At 42.9% G+C, this 21,397-nt stretch overlaps 1 protein-coding gene across 1 annotated transcript in view; it reads right to left on the bottom strand.

Annotated features, from left to right (window-relative positions):
• snd1 (staphylococcal nuclease and tudor domain containing 1) overlaps positions 1 to 21,397 on the bottom strand; it is a 734,850-nt gene that overhangs the window by 72,108 nt on the left and 641,345 nt on the right. The gene's annotated exons all lie outside the window — the stretch shown is intronic.

Below are 21,397 nucleotides of genomic sequence, written 5' to 3'. Positions count from 1 at the left end.
TGGTGTGGGAACAGTTTATAGCAAGGCAGGCTGCTGTGATCTTGCCTTTGCATTCAGACCCTGCTGACACGCATATAACATAAGTAGAGGACGCACAACGGTGGCCACCGCTTAAATGGTGCTATCTGACATTGATGAAGCTGTTTCACAACGCTGCTCTGATTTTTCATTAACCTGGCCTTCCAGCAGCACTTTCCAATTTACATTTTACCCAATCCTCGTTTATATTTTCATAATGCTCTTGTGCATCGAAGTGTCTCAGAGATGCACAAGTTGTGTCTATCACCTTGCATCAAATGGCAATCATGTTGGTAGGGCGAATGGTCGTTGATAGAATGAATATGGTGGATCAGGGTGCAGAAATCCAAGGTGCTATCAACAGGGTAAACAGTGCAGAGATGGGTGGGGTGCCAGTGCATGGGCACCAACATTACTGAGCACATCAGAGTGTGGAGGAGGCAAATGGAGCATTGAAAACATCAAAAATTAAAGTCAGGAAAAACATAGAAGCTGGAGAAGGGTGGAAAAACAAAAACATCTGAAATCGGGTGGAAGGAGGAGGCTGACTTGATGGAAGATGAAGTAGTGGTCAACCACTACACCGCAAAATTTGCCAACAAATATTTGCCAGAAAGGAACACAGAGCTTGAAATATCCACACAGCAGTAAATCTTTGCAGCCATAACGATACGCTGAAAGGTTTAAAACATGGGCCGTATATAACTCAAGATAGCAACAGGAAAAACATTTGCTGCTCGTTGCAGGGCACAGATACAGAAACAATAAGCTAAACCTCCTGGGAAAAGCCTGCATGCACTGCCTGTACTCATGTACAGCTCAGATGTGCTGAATGTGCTGACTGTGCTCTTCTGGTGATCTCCCGATTCTGTTCCACTGTTGGACCCCAAGTGCCGTTGCATGGAGTTGCATGACTTTGCCAAATTCCCCAGCAGTTAAGTTGGAAATGTGTCTGCTAAACCTACCTAGTGCAAGTGCTGCAACCCATTCATCTGAAAAGACAGGTATGACTTAAGAAAGCAAGTATCATTTATATATTTTTCAATTTGAGGTAATTCATATTAAAATTTAGATATGCTTTTGATCCTCAAAGTCATTTGAAGCATAGTCCTTCCAGCAAAGGTTGCTTAGCAAGCTTGTCACTAGGTCGGAGTTTACCACTTTGAACCAACACAGCAAATTAACATTGGAAAAAATCTGCAGTTGGTATGTCTGTCACCAGAGATTGCATGCGACGTTTTATGCAGTAAATTCAGGACTATGGATGGAGTACATGAAGGACTATTGGTCATTTTAAAAATCCGATTCAATTCATTTCTCGTCCCCCTTTAATGGTGAATTGCCATGCCAAGGCAGGGGAACAGTGAAATATGTGGTGCAGTCCCTCCATCATGAAATACTGGTGGCAAGGTTGCAATGCCTTAATCTAATGCTCGATCCTCCTAAGAGAGGCTCAGTGATGAATGCTGACGATCTATTTGTTCTCAGCTGATATCCATTAATAATGGTGATTGTGGATCAAGGCAAGGCAGTTTAGTTTGTCTCCTCCATTTTATACTCGCACAAACACAATTCCCTCAGTTAACGCAGACAGATTTAGGTTGCAGCTGAGAGCTTACAAGTCTGCATAGCTGAACTACACACAACTAAATACTGTTTGGGAGAGCATTATCATGTTAAGATAATCGAATTATTTACACATTTGTTAGTCACGGAGAGAATCCTGGATCCTGATTTCAATGCAGCACCGACTGGCTTTACTGCAGCATCTGCAGAACAATGAATTGCGCTGTTGTGAATAATAGCCTGGCTTCAATATTCCCTGCATGTAGGTTTCTTTCGTACACATAAAACAACAATAAAAAAACACTTCCCCTAATGCTTGATCTTTCTACCAACATTGAAAGCAAAAATGATGATATAAAAAGACCAGCTTTATGGCTCAGTATTCCAGCCGTTGGAGAAAGATTACTGTTGGCTTCAGTGCGCACTCAATGTTGGCCCTGAGCAGAAATGGCATGGCGCTTCTCACTTTCGGTTTAGTTTATTGTCACCTGTGCCGAGGTACAGTGATAAACCTTCGTTGTGTGCTAACCAGTCAGCAGAAAGACAAATCATGATTACAATTGGGCCATTTACTGTGTGTCGACACACGATGAGGGAATAACGTTTAGTGCAAGGGTTCCGAGGTTTCCAGCACAGGTCATCCTCCATCTCATCCCCGTGAAGCTGGAAGGGAGGGGGGTGGAAATGGAGGAGAAAAATAGCTCTCCACAGCACCCAGGGACGATATCTCCCTCATGCCCCCTGATGAGCTGCACCTCTCCCACATTCCTCTTGGATATCAAGCCTATCCAATGATATGAGTGGTTAACATAGAAACATAGAAAATAGGTGCAGGAGGAGGCCATTTGGCCCTTCGAGCCAGCACTGCCATTCATTGCGATCATGGCTAATCATCCACAATCAGTAACCCGTGCCTGCCTTCTCCCCATATCTCTTGATTCCGCTAGCCCCTAGAGCTCGATCTAACTCTCTTTTAAATTCATCCAGTGAATTGGCCTCTACTGCCTTCTGTGGCAAAGAATTCCACAAGTTCACAACTCTCTGGGTGAAAACGTTTTTTTCTCATCTCAGTTTTAAATGCCCCCCCTTTATTCTTAGACTGTGCCCCCTCGTTCTGGATTCCCCCAACATTGGGAACATTTTTCCTGCATCTAGCTTGTCCAGTCCTTTTATAATTTTATGTTTCTATAAGATCCCCTCTCATCCTTCCAAACTCCAGTGAATCACCAAATATTCCTCACTGAGGTGGTATGTGCACCGCAAGGGTAAGACCCACCAAATGTTTATATTCTTGATGTTCTCCCTCTGTAATGGTTCATTATTTTAATTATATTGCCGTTTGAAGAAAATGCTGAGAATCTTTCCTGAACAATTGGCTTTTTGATCAACCAAGCACTCAACAAAAACACTGCAGTTGGCATTCACTCACGCTTCATATGTTTGTATGAAATGCTTAATGCATTTAGACGTAAATGCTTAAGTGAGCTAATTTTCCCCTCTTTCCTCTTGCTAGACAACTTTCTGTACATATCTCTGCAGAAAGCGAGGATAGACAATAGATAATAGGTGCAGGAGGAGGCCATTCGGCCCTTCCAGCCAGCACTACCATTCAATGTGATCATGGCTGATCATTCTCAATCAGTACCCCGTTCCTGCCTTCTCCCCATACCCCCTGACTCCGCTATCCTTAAGAGCTCTACCCAGCTCTCTCTTGAATGCATTCAGAGAATTGGCCTCCACTGCCTTCTGAGGCAGAGAATTCCACAGATTCACAACTCTCTGACTGAAAAAGTTTTTCCTCATCTCAGTTCTAAATGGCCTACCCCTTATTCTTAAACTGTGGCCCCTTGTTCTGGACTCCCCCAACATTGGGAACATGTTTCCTGCCTCTAACGTGTCCAACGCCTTAATAATCTTATACGTTTCGATAAGATCTCCTCTCATCCTTCTACTTTGGGGGTTGACTGCATTGCCTACATGTGGGCAGTGACTCCCTTGCACCCAGTTCTCTGTTTCTGAGGAATCGACAGATTGTGCGAGACGTGGGGCAGATGAGAGGTGTGAATGGGTGCTCTGTTGTATTCGTCGTTTTTTCAACTGTCCGTGCGTGCTCTTTGCAAATGTTCGCTCAGAGCCCAGCCAACTTTTCCAGCTCTTCTTTGAACTGTATCATACAGTCATTCATCAAATGAACTGACAGATGAAAGCACAAGCAATTCCAGATGCTGGAATTTTGACCAAAACAGTGTGCTGGAGAAACTCAGCGAGTCAAGCAACATCTGTGGAGGGAAAGGACAGGGGATGTTTTGTGTCACGACCTCTCTTCAGACAAATAAAACCCTGACTAAATCACAGGGGTTCATGTCCCATATGTGAAGCTTGAAACGACAACATTCCGATTCAAAGATGAAAGATCTACCTGTAAACTAAGTGAATTTTACATGTATTTCCTTTTTAAAATTTGGTATGATATAATAATACTGGATTTTTTCCATCCAATTATTACACTAAATCCAAAAATGCCACAAAATGTTTCTTTATAGTTTTACCAAATTGCGGAAAAAGCACCAATTATCCTTGGATAAACCTTGGATGCAACAGTCAGAACCTGTTATCGCAGGGGAGATTGACAATTCAATTGGTGGAACAAGAGCTGAATCAGTGGCCAGATTACCAGAGCAGGAGAGGGAAATACATCTGATCTGGACAAATCCTTTGAGAACATTCAGCAAACTACTCATGCCGTCTCCCCACTTGTGAGTAGCTGCAGAATTACATTAGGACACTCTGGGTAAGTCAGTATTCGTATCTGTCAGATGGTAGTGGCGTCCGGTTATAATTGAAATGATGTTTCCATCAACCACTATCCGTGAGCACTTGATCCAAAACAAACATTCATTTTTCATTCTTTACAAAGGGCACAATTCAAAAATGGTAAGATTTTCAGAGGGGTGGAATGGTACACAAATGGGAGACTGAATCTGAAGCAAAGCCAAACAAGGATCAACAGCCTGTAGGCTTAGCTGTGTTTGCTGTCAATCTTTCTCCTGTGTTTTGTGCACGAGCTGACCGTACACTTACTGTCATTGTGGAAAAGAACGTAAACAATCAAGGCTTTTGATCCACTTAGTTTTAAATTGAGCAGACGCTTAGCATTAAGTATTTCCAGTGCAATTATATGGCCACCATGACAGATGTATTTATAGTATCAGAAAGGCTTACTTTCAGACGCCTGTTTTTTTAAAATTCGGGTTGCTATTGTTAGTTGAAACAAGTGGGGAAAGGCTAATGTTCAATATGTCCACAGGGCAATAGCAAAGCCAGATTATGATCCTTCCATACCATGGCCGTTGAAAATAACTATCGAAGTTCAGAAACACTTCTCGTAAATGAGCAATTGTGGAAACATTGCAATAACCTGCAACATGGTCATTAACCTGAGGAGGCCAGTGAAGCTTGCAATAACTTCAGGTTCTGGTCCAGAAATGTTTCCAGACTCCTTGAAATCCACTACAAATTTAAAACAATGTCAACATTGCTATAGTATAACAGTCGGTAATTATCACCTTGGCACGCACCTTCCCCGGGGAGAGAATAACACCAAATCGGTAACAATAATTAACTCAGAAACAAAACCAGTAACAATAATTAAATCAGTAACCAAAATTCAACTGGACCGGCAGGTTATTGACTGGGTGTCCCGTGGTCAGTGCTTTGCTTCCTACAAATGTTTCTCCAAAAAAGCCTGGCTCTCGACTAACGGCAAAAACTTCAGCGCAGGTCCGGAAAAGTGATGCACAATTTCTTCGACATTAAGTAACCCATGTAGAGGACATACATCAAGATTGTGGAGAGCAGAGAAAAATTACACAGTAAATGATTAAGTAATCATTTATTTACCTGGATGAGAAACTGAAGTGGGTACAGATAGGAATGGATAGGAGCCTGAATGCAGCATTTTTATTTCATTTATTCCTTTTTTGCAGGATATGGCTATCGATGTCCAGCATTTATTGACTCGTCCTAATTGTCTTTGAGGAGGGTTTTTATGCAGGCGATTCTTGAACTGCTGAAATCTTCTGGTGAAGGTAGCCCCACAATATGATTGGGTACAGTGATGAGTTTCTAAGTTTCTTAGTGATGTGTTTCTAAGTCAAGTGTGACTCTGGGAGGAGGGAGCAGGGCTGGCATTCCTACGTACCTGATTCTCTCATCTATTCCAGGTGCTAAATGTTGTGAGTTTGGGAGGTACTGCTGGAGATCCTTGGGCGACTATCTCCTGTGCATGATACATGGAAACCATTGTGCGTTGGTGAGGGTGAATTCATGTTTAGAGTGGTTGATGGAGTACCAATCAAGCAGTCTGTCTTATCTTGGATTCGGTGTTTTGAGAGTTGTTAGTATTTAAATTCATCGAGGCAAGTGGGGAGTATTCAATCATAGCATCACATTTCTGATTACTTCCCTTATGGACTCTGGGGTGTCGGGAAGTAAAGCACTGGCCCCAGGATACCCAGTCAATAACCTGCCAGTCCAGTTGAATTTCTGACTCCCAGGACATTGATGGTGGGAAACTTGATACTGGCAGTGCCTTTGGGTGTCATGGGTATGAGGCTAGTTTTCCGATGTTGGAGATAGCCATTGCCTGGCAGCAATGTGGTGCAAACATTACTTGGTATATATTAGTCAGAATGTTGTTCAACTCTTGCTGTGTGTAGATAAGGGCTGTCTCATGAGGATTGAAAAACGGAATTGAATATTGAGTGAACATGAAGAATCATGGACTCCCTGACCTTTCATGGAAGGAATGGCCTTGATGAAGCAGCTGATGATAGCTGTACTGGTTTACCTCCAGCATCAGTGTTTTCCCTTGATGCCCAATTACTTTAGTCCTTGATGGTACACTCAGTCAGGAAGGAGTGTGTTGATTTCAAGGGCAATCACTCTCACTTCAGTTTTTAGAAGCATTAACAGGAGGACCATTTAGAAAAATGTTTTACACTGTGAATTCGTCTTACATGGAATGCACTCATTGAAAGAGTGAAGACAGATTAAGTGGTAACTTTTATGGATGCAATTTTAATGAGCAATGTTGAGACAAAGCTTGGATAAATACTTGAAAGGAGAAAAAAAATATTGGATTAACAGGAATGAAAGAGAATGCGATTAAGTGGATTGGTCTTTCAAAAAGCCGACACAAGCACGCACGTTTTGTGTTGCTTTGAAGTCTATGTTCAAGGCAAAGAACGGGGAGAGCACTTTGTAACATTTTAATAGTTCCAACTATTAAAATTACTTCCACAAGCCTCTCATTCTGCATGTTCCCGCTCACTAGATCACATGACTTCACTACGCCATACACTTGATTTGCATGTCACAGGTCACAGCACAGTTTCAATTGCAACAGAATGCAAGTACATTAGCAGAATGGCCTCCTTGTGTGCTGAACACACAGGACAATAGGAGTCCACCTGGCCCTGGAAGCTGGCTTATATTTCAATATGATCGTGACTGGTCTCCCTCAAGTCTCACCTCTTCCATGGTGTCAATTCCCCAGAGCTCTCAATTTCCCAAATGTGTTGGCCAAGCTATATCCTGATAATGTCCTTTCAGATCTCTTCCATGACAAAGTAGCAGGTAAAAATAATAGGCAGTGTCAACAAAATGATAACCTTGTTAGTAGCAAAACAGGGAACAAGGAAAGAACACTCACTTTAATCGCCAAAAAAAACTTTCCTGATTAATCACTTGAGGATGGTGAATAACCACAGCTAAAATCTTTCAGGAAAAATTTGGACATTGGAAGAAAAACCCCAGGACAAAGATTGTAATCATCAGTGAACCTTTGGCAATATTCTCTACTGACATTGATCCAATGGTAATAGAATCAAAAAGTCAATAGACAATAGACAATAGGTGCAGGAATAGGCCATTCGGCACTTCGAGCCAGCACCGCCATTCAATGTGATCATGGCTGACCATTCACAATCAGTACCCCGTTCCTGCCCTCTCCCCATACCCCCTGACTCCGCTATCATTAAGAGCTCTATTTAACTCTCTCTTGAAAGCATCCAGAGAATTGACCTCCACTGCTTTCTGAGGCAGAGAATTCCACAGATTTACAACTCTCTGAGTGAAAAAGTTTTTCCTCATTGATTTGTCCTAACATTGATTTGAACAAATGCCAATCCACGCACCTCGACTCCATTCTATCCCCCCTGGTCCAATCTCCCCCAACCTATGTCCAAGATACCTCAAATGCCCTTCATCTCTTTAATGACTTCCGCTTTCCCAGCCCCCACTCCCTCATCTTTACTGTGGATGTTCAGTCACTCCGCCTCCATCCAGCACCAGGAAGGCCTTGAAGCCCTCTGTTTTTTCCTCGACCGCAGAACCATCCAATTTCTCTCTACTAACACTCTGCTCCACCTAGCGGAGCTGGTCCTCACCCTCAACAGCTTCTCCTTTGACTCCTTCCACTTCCTCCAAGTCCAAGGCGTAGCTAGGGCACCCGCATGGGCCCCAGCTATGCCTGCCTCTATGTAGGGTACGTTGAACAATCCCTGTTCCAGGCGTACACTGGCCCTATCCCCGAACTCTATCTCCATTACATTGATGACTGCATCAATGCTAGCTCCTGCACCCATGCAGAACTCATGGACTTCATCAACTTCACCACCAATTTTTATCCTGCACTCAAATTTACATGGACCATATCCGACAACTCCCTCCCCTTTCTTGATCTCAGTCTCCATCACAGGAAATAGACTATTGACTGATGTCTATTACAAACCCACGCACTCCCACAAGTATCTCAACGACACTTCTTCCAACCCTGCTTCCTGCAAAGACTCTATCCCCTACTCCCAATTCCTCCGTCTGCACCCAAGATGAGGTGTTCCATACTAGAACATCTGAGATGTCCTCATCCTTTAGGGAACGGGGGTTCCCCTCTCCCATCGTAGATGAGGCCCTCACTCGTGTCTCCTCGGTACCCCGCAGCTCCGCCCTTGCTCCCCCTCCCCCTAGCCGCAACAGAGACAGATTCCCCCTAGTCCTTACCTTCCACCCCATCAGCCGTTGAATACAACACATAAACCTCTGAAATTTCCACCACCTCCAACGGGATCCCACCACTAGCCATATTTTCCCATCTCCACCCCTTTCCGCCTTCCGCAGAGACTATTCCGTCCGCAATTCCCTGGTTAACTCATTCCACCCAAACCTACCCTCCCCAGGTACCTTCCCCTGCAACCGCAGAAGATGCAACACCTGTCGCTATACCTCCTCCCTCGATTCGTTCCAGAGACCCCGACAGTCCTTTCAGGTAAGGCAGAAGTTCACTTGCATCTCCTCCAACCTCATCTAATGTATCTGTTGTTCAAGATGTGGACTCTTATACATTGGCGAGACCAAACGCAGACTGGGCAATCGTTTCGCGGAACACCTTCGCTCAGCCCACGTGAACCAACCTGATCTCCCGGTTGCTGGACACTTTAATTCCCCTTCCCAGTCCTACACAGTCCTTTCTGTCCTCGGTCTCCTCCATTGTCAGAGTGAGGCTAAACGCAAATTGGAGGAACAGCATCTCATATTTTGCTTGGGCAGTTTACAGCCCAGTGGTATGAATATTGATTTCTCTCACTTCAGGTAGCCTCGGCATTCCCCCTCTCTCTATCCCTCCCCCACCCAAGTCGCACTAGCTTCTCATTTTCACCCTACAAACAGCTTACAATGACCTGTTTCCTTTATCATCGTTACTTTTTTGCAATATCTTTCATTCATTGGTTTATCTTTCCACATCAGCGTCTATATCTCTCGTTTCCCTTATCCCTAACCAGTCTGAAGAAGGGTCTTGACCCAAAATGTCACCCATTTCCTTTCTCCAGAGATGGCCATAGAGTCATAGAGTGATACAGTGTGGAAACAGGCTCTTTGGCCCAACTTACCCACACCGGCCAGCTACACAAGTCCTACCTGCCCATGTTTGGTCCATATCCCTCCAAACCTATCCTATCCATGTACCTGTCTAACTGTTTCTTAAATGTTGGGATAGTCCCTGCCTCAATTACCTCCTCTGGCAGCTTGTTCCATGCACCCACCACCCTTTGTGTGAAAAAGCTACTCCTCAGATTCCTATTAAATCTGGAGTAACTCAACGGGACAGGCAGCATCTCTGGAGAGAAGGAATGGGTGACGTTTCGGGTCGAGACCCTTCTTCAGACTGATGTCACGGGAGTAGGCGGGACAGAGATAGAATGTAGTTGGAGACAGTAAGGCTGGTGGGAGAACTATGAAAGGGGAGGGGATGGAGAGGGAGGGAAAGCAAGGGCTATTTGAAGTTAGAGAAATCAATGTTCATACCGCTGGGATGTAAGCTACCCAAGCGAAATATGAGGTGTTGTTCCTCCAATTTGCGCTGGGCCTATTAAATCCTACTGATTAAATCTTTTTCCATTCACCTTAACCCTCTGTCCTCGATTCACCTACTCTGGGCAAGAGACTCTGTGCATCTACTCTATTCCTCTGGTGCCTGACCCGCTGAGCTACTCCAGCATTTTGTGTCTATCTTCGGTGTAAACCAGCATCTGCAGTTCCTTCCTACCCATTCCTTTACCTACAGTGTACCACGAATGCACTGTGCATCATATACAAAATGCACTGCAACAACACAAGGTTTCTTCAGCAGCACCTCCCAAACCTGCAGGACAAAAACATTTTGTCTATTGAATGTCACCTTCTGCAGCGTTCCATCCCAATCGCACTCTAATATGACTTGCTAATGTATTACCCATATTTTTAATCATTGACTACTTTGCTCTGCAATCTACAAGTGCCGGGTGATGAGATGAGCTTGGCATCATATTGGTGTGCGATTGGCACAGACATTTTGGGCCTGTTCTTCTGCTGTACTTTTCTATGTTCTATTCCTACCCAATAACGTTGTGGGAAAACCTTCACCACATGGACTGAAGTAGCTGAAAACCAATGGTTCACCTCAATCTTCTCAAGAGTAGTTACCGATGGGCGGTTAATGCTGGCCCTGCCAATGCTTCCTCTCTCGCCTCATACGTTTCCCAAATGAATAAAAAGTTGAAACATTTTTTGTGTGGTTACTCCTGTCTGGATGCGCGCGTGCACTTTACCGTATCAGTGTGGACATTGGTCCTATATTGACAATTAATGACTGAGGTACCAAGCCAATCATTTTATCCCTCTTTCCATCTGTCCCTTTTGCAGACTTGCTGAGAAATTAACATGCATCAATCACTATGCAATCTACCGTGAAATTCTTCCACTAGTCAACTCATCTGTTTAACCATAATGATGTATTTCCACTTGTGGTAAAAACATAGAACCAGAAAAATGTCACCCTTGGGGTATTTGCTCGTCAAAGCACATTTATATCAGCATAGTGGTCGTCACATCGAGAAAGTCAAACTCTGGAATAAACCGGATTAGATTACAGAATTACAGCTCACTCTCTGAAAGAATTACAATTATCACTAGCAAAAAGAATTAGCCAGACAAATTGAACTAATAGCTGATAAGTTCCATGAACCTGATTGATTGGGCTCTAAAGTTCCAAATGGCTGCAAATCTAGTGAATACATTGGTTGTGACCCTCCAAAAAAATCCGGAAATGTCCACGCAGATTGGAAAACTACAAGAGTAATGCCTTGATTCAAAAACCGGAAATATTCAGACGGTTTATTGAAGATCTGCCATTGGGTACACTGCGAATTTATCATTAAGGAAGTCACAGCAGGATATGTAGAAAATCATATTTTATCTTATTCACCAAGGTTTTATGAAACAAAAGTCTCCTTTGACTTAAAGTAAGTATAGTTATGCAAGGATAGAAATAACGGGGCAATTAAAGGGGAACAAGTGTATTTGGATGTTTAGTTAAGTGCAGAGATGCAGCGTTGAAACAGGCCCTTCAGCCCATGCTGACCATCGATCACATACACTATCTTATGCCACTTTCACATCCTACTCACTAGGGACAATTTACAGAAGGTATGTAGGTTAATTGGCTGGGTAAAATGTAAAAATTGTCCCTAGTGGGTGTAGGATAGTGTTAATGTGCGGGGATCACTGGGCGGCGCGGACTTGGAGGGCCGAAAAGGCCTGTTTCCGGCTGTATATATATGATATGATATGATATGATATGATATGATAAGCCAATTGACCTACAAATCTGCACGTCTTTGGAATGTGGGAGGACACCAGAGCACCCGGAGAAAACCCACACAGTCACAGGGAGAATGTATAAACTCCACATCGACAGCGCCTGCTGTATCTCTAAATCTAAATCTAAATCTAAAAAATCTAAAAGAATTGGCTAACTCACAGAAAACAGTCAGAATAAATGGGTTATTTTAAAATAGGTATAGCACCACTTTACTAAAGTGGATAAAAATCAGGTACCAGAAGATAAATCAGACTGAGAGCAATGGGAGGCATATACAGAAATTCAAGAGATTCAGACTTAAATATATTCTCACAATAAAGGTGGGACTGCCAAGTCTAGTTCCCAAGGCAAAAATGGGCAGCTTTTGCCAGACATTGTGAGCTTAATACACCAGAAATACACCAGGAACAACATAGAAAATGTAGGATGAAATGAAAGAAAATAGGGCAATAATGAGTATGAACAAATATTGCCATATGTGGGTACAGTTTTTAAACAATATGTTGTGACTGTCTTCTTTAGAGCAGAGGCTGATACATTGTAGTTAAGATTACGGCATGTAAAATGTAATATGGGATAAATACTGGAAAAGAGGAAGCCTTCAAAATACCAGACACAGATGAAATACAGAAATGCCCAAGGAACTGATGAAATACATACTAGACTGCTCAAATAACAACAAGGCACCACATTGCAGAAGCTTTTACTGCAATATTTCAAACCTCGCTGGCTCGAGCACGTCCCAGAAGAGCAGAGGCCTGCTAATATTGTAGCAATCTGTAAGTCATTTCAGGGCAGTTAGTTTAACTCCTGTGATAAGCAAGTTAATGGAATCCATTTAAGAGACAATATAAATCTTCATTTAGAAAGGCATAGATTAATCATGGACAGTGACTATGGATTTGTTAAGGAAGGTTGTGTCAGATTAAATGGACATTTGTGAGGTAACAAGAAGAGTTGATGAGGGCAGTGTGTTTGATGTAGTTTACACAGAGCTTAGCAAGGCTTTTAACAAGGTGCCAGGTAGTTGGCTGGTCGAAAAAGTAAAAGGGTACGGATACAAGAGAAAATGTCAAATCCTATCCAAAGTTGGCTTAAGGCCCTGTCACACTTTAGGCGATATTAAGGCGACTGCCGGCAACTAGGCTGTCGCCGACAGTTCGCCGGGGTGTCGCGAGCATGATCGTGAGGAGTCTTCCAAAAATCGTAGTGGATCTTAGCGCGTCGCTGAGAAATCAGCCGGAGTGAAATTTCTCGGCGACAGCTGGCTTGTCAGCAGGTATCATTGCTTATTGTGGGCGCTGTCGCATGCTGTCCCCAGGTTTGCTAGGTTCTCTTAGATGCATTTAGAAGCACATAATATTAAAATAAGTAAAGTCATTTCAAAATACCATAAAATGCTTGTGTTTAACCAATTTATTTACCGTCAGGACATTTGACAGGTAGATTGGAGGCGACAGTTTGACGGTCAGGTAAGCGTGGGAATTTTCGCGATGTTTGTGGCCAAGACATTTAAAGTGGGCTCCCAACCCAGATATGCAACCCAGAAACCAGATATGCATCTCCCGTATATTTTCAAAGAATGCCCACATACTTTTCCACAAAAATCCACTACACCACTTTTTAAATTAATTTTTTTAATACTGCTATTAGTAAACTGGAAGTAAATCCAGTTTATGCCTTGTTACAGCGAAGCTTGGTTTTAAAGTAACCCATACAATTGTAATAGTTCAAAACTCTCAAGTATTTACCGACTTGTCAGTGATTTCAGTGAAAATTAGGACGCCGGAGAATCATTGACAGCGTGGGAATTTCACGATGTTTCCGAAGACGGTGCAATCTCGACATGACTCGGCATTGTCGTGGTCATTGGTCGGGTAAAATAATATTTTGGCGATCTGCTACGACTTTGACAGTCGCCGGCAGTCGCCAAAAAATCACCTAATGCCCTTAAGAGGCATGAAGGGAAAGGATAATGGTTGATGGATGCATTTGTGACTGAAAGGCTGCTCTCAATTTTTGGTTCCTTGGATTTTGTAGTACATGTTAATGATTTCGATTTAAAGGCAGGGGTTTAATAAAGAAGGCTGCCGATAGAATAAAAATTGGCATGGAATTGACATTGAGAAAGAAAGCATTAGAATGCAAAGTTCAGACAGTCTGGACAATTGGGCAGAAAAATGGCAAATGTAATTTGATCCACAGAATCAGAACGTAATCGAGGCAAATGAGTCAAGGCAAGCAAATAAACAATAAACAGAAGGGTATTGAATGGTTTTGTGGAGTAGGGAGCCCTTGGAGTGTATGTCCATAGATTGAAAAAGATAGCAGGTCAATAAAGTGAGTAAAAAGGGATTTAAGGATGCTTTTATTTGACATCCGTGGCACAGCATAGCATGAACTTTACATTAGAACTGAAATCGAAACCTGTGTATTATGTACAGTCTGATCACAACATTTTATGATTATGAAGTTAAGATTGTATTGGAGATTTACAAAGATACTGACAGGATTCAAAAATAGTGGCCATGCGGAAAATGTGAACGACATTGCTTTTGTTTAAGGCAGTGATGAGAGCTAAGGTAGTGGAGGAGTCTGAAATTATGAGTAAACAAGGAGGAAGGATTTATTTCCCCAAACCACAGGGGTCAGAAACCAGACAGGAAGATTTAAAATTTTGGATTCGAGAGGAGATGAGGATTTTATTTTTACCCAGAGGGTAAAAATGGTCTGGGGCTCACTGTCAGAAAGGGGACATGGGGAGAATCCTTCACCAGTTTAAAAAAAACATTTGGATGTGAGCCATGAACAGCTGATTTATGTGTGAAGAAGGGTCTCGACCCGAAACGTGACCCATTCCGTCTCTCCCGAGATGCTGCCTGACCCGCTGAGTTACTCTAGCATTTTGTGTCTGCCCTCCATAATGTTTGGAACAAAGACTTATCACCACAGCTGTGTTTATACATGGTCCCCCCATTGCAGGGCACCATAATGTTTGGGACACATGGCTTCACAGGTGGTTGTAATTGCTCAGGTGCGTTTAATTGCCTCCTTAATGCAGGCATAAGAGAGCTCTCAGCACCTCGTCTTTCCCCAAGTCTTTCCATCACCTTTGGAAACTTTTATTGCTGTTTAGTTTAGTTTAGAGATACAGTGCAGAAACAGGCCCTTCGGCCCACTGGGTCCACGCCGACCAGCGATCCCCGCACATCAACACTATCCTATGCACACTAAGGACAATTTTTAAAAAACATTTACCATGCCAATTAACCTACAAACCTGTACGTCTTTGGAGTGTGGGAGGAAACCGAAGATCTCGGAGAAAACCCACGCGGTCACGGGGGAAAACGTACAAACACCGTACAGACAGCACCCATAGTCAGGATCGAACCCGGGTCTCCGGCGCTGTAAGGCAGCAACTCTACCGCTGCGCCACCGTGCCACACATGAGGACCAAAGTTGTGCCAATGAAAGTCAAAAAAGCAATTATGAGACTGAGAAACAAGAGTGAAACAAGAGTAAAACTGCTAGAGATATCGGCTAAACCTCAGGCTTACCAAAATCAACTGTTTGGAACATCATTAAGAAGAAAGAGAGCACTGGTGAGCTTACTAATCGCAAAGGGACTGGCGGGCCAAGGAAGACCTCCACAGCTGATGACAGAACTCTCTCTATAATAAAGAAAAATCCCCAAACACCTGTCTAACAGATCAGAAACACTCGTCAGGAGTCGGGTGTGGATTTGTCAATGACCACTGTCCGCAGAAGACTTCATGAACGGAAATACAGAGGCTACACTGCAAGATGCAAACCATTGGTTAGCCGCAAAAATAGGATGGCCAGGTTACAGTTTGCCAAGAAGTACTTAAAAGAGCAACCACAGTTCCGGAAAAAGGTCTTGTGGACAGATGAGACGAAGATTAACATATCAGAGTGATGGCAAGAGCAAAGTATGGAGGAGAGAAGGAACTGCCCAAGATCCAAAGCATAACACCTCATCTGTGAAACATGGTGGTGAGGATGTTATGGCCTGAGCATGTATGGCTGCTGAAGGTACTGGCTCACTTATCTTCATTGATGATACAACTGCTGATGGTAGTAGCATAATGAATTCTGAAGTGTATACACCCATCCTATGTGCTCAAGTTCAAACAAATGCCTCAAAACTCATTGGCCAGCGGTTCATTTTACAGCAAGACAATACTGCTGAAGCAACAAAGGCGTTTTTCAAAGCTAAAAGTGGTCAATTCTTGGGTGGCCAAGCCCGATCTGAACCCAATTGAGCATGCCTTTTATATGCTGAAGAGAAAACTGAAGGGGATAAGCATAAGCTAAAGCTGGCTGCAGTACAGTACAGAGAAGACACCCAGCAACTGGTGATGTCCATGAATCGCAGACTGTAAGCAGTCATTGCATGCAAAAGATATGCAACAAAATACTAAACATGACTACTTTCATTTACATGACATTGCTGTGTCCCAAACATTATGGTGCCCTGAAATGGGGGGGGGACGGGGGGGGGGGGGGGGACTATGTATAAATACTGCTGTAATTTCTACATGGTGAAACTAAAAAGAATAAAAATGGCTTATTAAAATCTGACAATGTGCACTTTAACCACATGTGATTTTTTTCTATTACAAATCTCAAATTGTGGAGGACAGAGGCAAATAAATAAATGATGGGTCTTTGTCCCAAACATTGTAGAGGGCACTGCAATACTAAAATGAGGGATTAGGTTAGGTAATTGTCTTTCAAAAGGCACAGACGCAATGGGGTGAATGGCCTTCTTTTGCTTCATACATTTTTTCCAAGCCATGGTGGATTGGTGAGTGGAATAGGAAGATGAAGGGGGAAAACTTCAGCTTCTGAATGCATCTGAGCACAAAGAGAACATTCAGCAAATAGTCCGCGTCTCCATGGGTTTCCTGTGATTACTGTCTGAATGTAGATGTGCTGCTGTCAACACAAAACTGGAGTAAGCTCAGGAGTGAAAGCTCTGAGTGAGGTCCAAATCCATGCAGTTGGACAAAGTATTGAAGTCAGCAAAGGCTACAGGATGAAATGCCATGTCAGTACTTTCAGGACAAGGGGAAAATTGCAAAATTGACAATTTATATTCGAATGTTATATTTTAACTAAAAACACTTTCAAACCACGATGTAGACTTTTACAAAGAGAATTGATGCCTGGGCAACAAGTGTCTGAGGCTGGCATTGCACATGGTTCCCTGCAGTGCAAATGACCACGTTTTAACATTGTGCCAGGCGGAAAATACTAGAAAACACTATTTGCTAGTTTAAAAAGAGGACATATTTTCCTTCAATAGACAATAGACAATAGACAATAGGTACAGGAGTAGGCCATTCGGCCCTTCGAGCCAGCACCACCATTCAATCTGATCATGGCTGATCATTCTCAATCAGTACCCCGTTCCTGCCTTCTCCCCATACCCCCTGACTCCGCTATCCTTAAGAGCTCTATCTAGCTCTCTCTTGAATGTATTCAGAGAATTGGCCTCCAACTCTCTTCAGCTCTCAACTCTTCACTGATCTAGGTTGGGAGCCAAGAAGTTGAATAAAAACTGATTCCAACTGGGACGGTTCTCTGATAATTTGGACTGAGAAGGATATTAACCACTAATAAGCATGTATCAATACTGCAAAGCAGAAGCAGATTATTTAGAAACATACGCATTAGGTGAAGGCTACTCAGCTCCTCAAGCCTGTTCTGCCATTTAATAAGACAATGGCTGATCTATTTGTAACATCAAACCCACATTTCTATCTGCAACAAGTTTTCTCCTCTTGCTTACATCAAATATCAACCGCTGCCTTAAAAATATTCAAATACATCATTCTTTGAGGAACAGAGTTCCAAGAAATTAACATATTTTCCTGCATGGTGATCCCTTATTATTAAACGGTGATTACTAGTTCTCGATTGTCTCACAAGAGGAATCATTCTTTCTGTTCCCACCCAGTCAAGACCTCTCAGGATTATTCATGTTACAATTAAGTCACTGCCTACTCTTCTAAATTCGCTCGGCCGCGGGGCCTTCCAGCGCCCGGCGCGGCTCGGCCGCGGGACTTTTCATCGCTCGGCGCGGCTCAGCCGCGGGACTTTCCATCGCACGGCGCGGCTCGGCCGCGGGACCTTCCATCCCCTGTGCGAGTCGGGAGCCTCGGTCGCCTCGGCAGAAGTCGAACTATCTGTGCGTGGGAGAAGCATGGGGGAAGAGAGAAGATTTGTTTTTGCCTTCCATCACAGCGAAGGGGTGTCTGGAGGAGTCACTGTGATGGATGTTTGTGTTAAAATTGTGTGTCTTGTGTCTTTTACTCTGTACTGTTGTGGCAGCGTGGCAAATGATTTTCGTTCAATTTATTTTGAATGACAATAAAGGTAATTCAGATTCAGATTCAGATGAGGGCAAATTTTATTCCCCATCTCAATTTTTGGGTAGTGATTGGTGAATTCTGAACGGCAAATCTCCGTCACAAAAACAGTTGTGATGCTGGGAGGGGGTACGATCTCCCCTGTACAGAATTAAAACAAAAGTACTGGAATCAAACAGTAAATGGTGTGGCGTCTGGCGGGAGAGAAAGGACCTTTCCACTTTTAGTTTCGAGATACAGTGCGGAACCAGGCCCTTTCAGCCAACCGGGTCCGCGCCGACCAACGATCCCCGCACATTAACACTATCCGACACCCACTAGGGATAATGTTTACATTTACCAAGCCAATTAACCTACAAACCTGTACGTCTTTAGAGTGTGGGAGGATACCGATCTCGGAGAAAATCCACGCAGGTCACGGGGAGAACGTACAAACTCCGTACAGACAGCACCCTGAAACCCGGGTCTCGGGCGTTGCATTCGCTGTAAGGCAGCAACTCTACTGCTGCGCCACCGTGCCGCCCTACTTGGGAATAAGTGTAGGGAACCGAAGATGCAGAAGCTAGAGTGGAAGTGGGGCAGACTCTCACTTCAACATCTGTGTCTTCTTACACTGCTGCAAAATTGCCTGGTGTCAGTTTGATGAGCAGCACCTCACCTTCTGTACGGATATGTTGAGGCCCGAAGGACATCCTTTCAATTTGCTTATATTTGCCCTTTTCTATCTCTGACTGCTCCTTTTTATAATAATTGCTATCTTGATTACTTTAGTCTGCACCCTACATTAACATTCTTTCTGTTCTCCTACCTGGTTGCTTCTATGCAACTCAACATGCTCGTTTTCTCAATTTCCAGTTCTGATGTGGAGCCCACGACCAGAAACACTGATGTTATTTCTCTCACCCCAGACCAGCTGAATCCTTCCAGATTTCTGGCATCTGTAATTTTACTGCTTCATTTTGTATTGAGCTGTTGGCTACGATTGATGCCAAGTACAAAACCACAACCTAAAGTGGCACAAGAGTTATTAATTTAACAAAGCTAAATTCTGGTGGTCATCTTTGATCCCAGATCTACACGGAGTTAAATCACCTCCACTGTGGAGTGATTGTATACAGTGTATAGAAAGAACTCAATGTCCATGAAGTGAAGGACGGAAACTTAACAAGTCTTCTCATCCCAATTGCCTTCTGATGAGATCTCAAGGAAAGCAGAACTGAGGGGAGAAGAGCTCAACTATCAATGCTCAGTTATCAAGTTGCACAGAGAATGAGTGGTTAATAGGGGAATGTTCCATATGAAACGTATCCCGTTAAAAGACAGCATCGTCTGATGAGTACTGGGAAAAGCCATGCTGGCATTGAAAAAACGTAGAGGCAAGCATGGAGATTTGTGCGGTTGCATGACAATAAATGAGCAAATGGTAATGTGCTTCGCTAATAAATATACAATTTCTAATATCGTACTAATGCAATGGACTCACTTTGCTCCAAACCCTTTTCACCTCTTTCTCCAACATACTGAATGGATTGTACAGTGCTGCCAATCAACACGAGTGTGCCTAATAGAGGAAGCAGCCCGTGTGCTCTGAGCTTGGCCTTTACTCAGCCACATGGGAGAGTCAGGGAGAGGCCAAGATCGGCAGAAGTTAAAGTTAGAGACGAGACGCAGATGGCAGTGATGAATTTGTCTTTTTACAGTCAGTCCAATTATGCCAATAAATAGCAGTGTCACCTCGGCAGTCGGAAGTAGAATGTTATCACAGGCTGTTTGCTCATATCATTATAATGTTTTTAATCCAAAGAAAAACCACTTTCTTTCCCCTGTTCTTGAAGGAGCTAAGTCCATTGTGGCAGTGACTCAAAAAAAACTCTGGAAATGTGGTTGAAGACTGGACAGTAATTGTTGGCAGCTTCACCAAATTCTGACCCCATTCTGTTTTCAATAGACAGTGGTTAGAGTTGAGAAGCAACAGTGAAAACATGCTGTTAAATCCCAAAAGAGAGAATAAAACTTCTCTAAAATTAGTGACTGAATGTGGAATCTTCCATCTGCTGTGATTTGGTGTCACACCATACATTTACGATACAAGGTACAAAGGGGAGACTGATGAGCATGTTGATGCCATCCTGAATGCAGAGATCAAAATGAAATGTAAAGTTATGAACAAGCTTCTTTTCTTTGAATTATTACATTTCAATCAATCATAAAGATTTGGTGAGGGGTTGAGACCATGAGATTATATCACAAATTAACATTTATACGTGGTACACGTTGGAACAGAAACATATCAGATGTAAGGAATGCTGTCAGAACAAACGGAGGTAATATTTTGGGGTAATTACCTATAATCTCCAGAAAAATAATGAGGGAATATGTGTTAGGCCATCTCTTTTGTTACAATAACAGTGGTGGGAGCAGATATATTGGGACCGATTGTGCAATTTTACACAGCTAGCAGAGTGATCCAGGAAATTGTGGGCATTGGTACAATGTGCAGTCTGCTAAAACGAATAGACAGAAATTGGCCACACAATGTTGATTACTTGACACCAAAGAACAATTCCCACTGGCCCTGCTCATGTAAAATGATCCCTATTGTGGAGAATTTCAGCTTTTCTGCCACCATAACAATGTGAATCTTCTGTTTCTGTGACATCACGAAATTTAAGATCATAGATTAGTGGAGCGTATTTAAACACGTCAAGACAGGCAATCTTTAAACAATTGTTGTAAAATGTTACATTTACATTTTTTTTAGAGAACCAGGGGATTTAGATCTGTCTTCCTAAACTTTTCTATCCCTGGGGCTTTATCCCCATTTCAGGTCTGGGACTGCTGCAGAGAGAATGCCAGAGGTGATTGCCATGGTTATCTAACAACTGTCCTATTATTCTATCACCTGACTACCATATCTCACAACGTCAGCTGAATGGACCATCGTCTTTCTTCAAATCACAATCCTTATGTTCCCTAGATGATATATTGTATTGTATTGTATTGTATTGTATGATGACAAGGAGTGACCCAGAATTTAGCAAATGTACAACTACTTCAATTAAACCGTATTCAATAAGATGTGTGGAGTCCGTTGAAAGATATTCAGAAAGAAATAATACTCATTTTAGTGCTTCGAATAGGCATTTTGAAACTGGTGAATGCATTCAGAATAACCCAGTTCAGAAACAGCAACTGAGTGGATGTCAAGCTAATCTATTTT

This window comes from Rhinoraja longicauda, chromosome 23 (genome assembly GCF_053455715.1).
Source record: "Rhinoraja longicauda isolate Sanriku21f chromosome 23, sRhiLon1.1, whole genome shotgun sequence".
Taxonomy (NCBI): Eukaryota; Metazoa; Chordata; class Chondrichthyes; order Rajiformes; family Arhynchobatidae; genus Rhinoraja; species Rhinoraja longicauda.
This window is presented reverse-complemented; position numbering and strand designations above follow the sequence as displayed.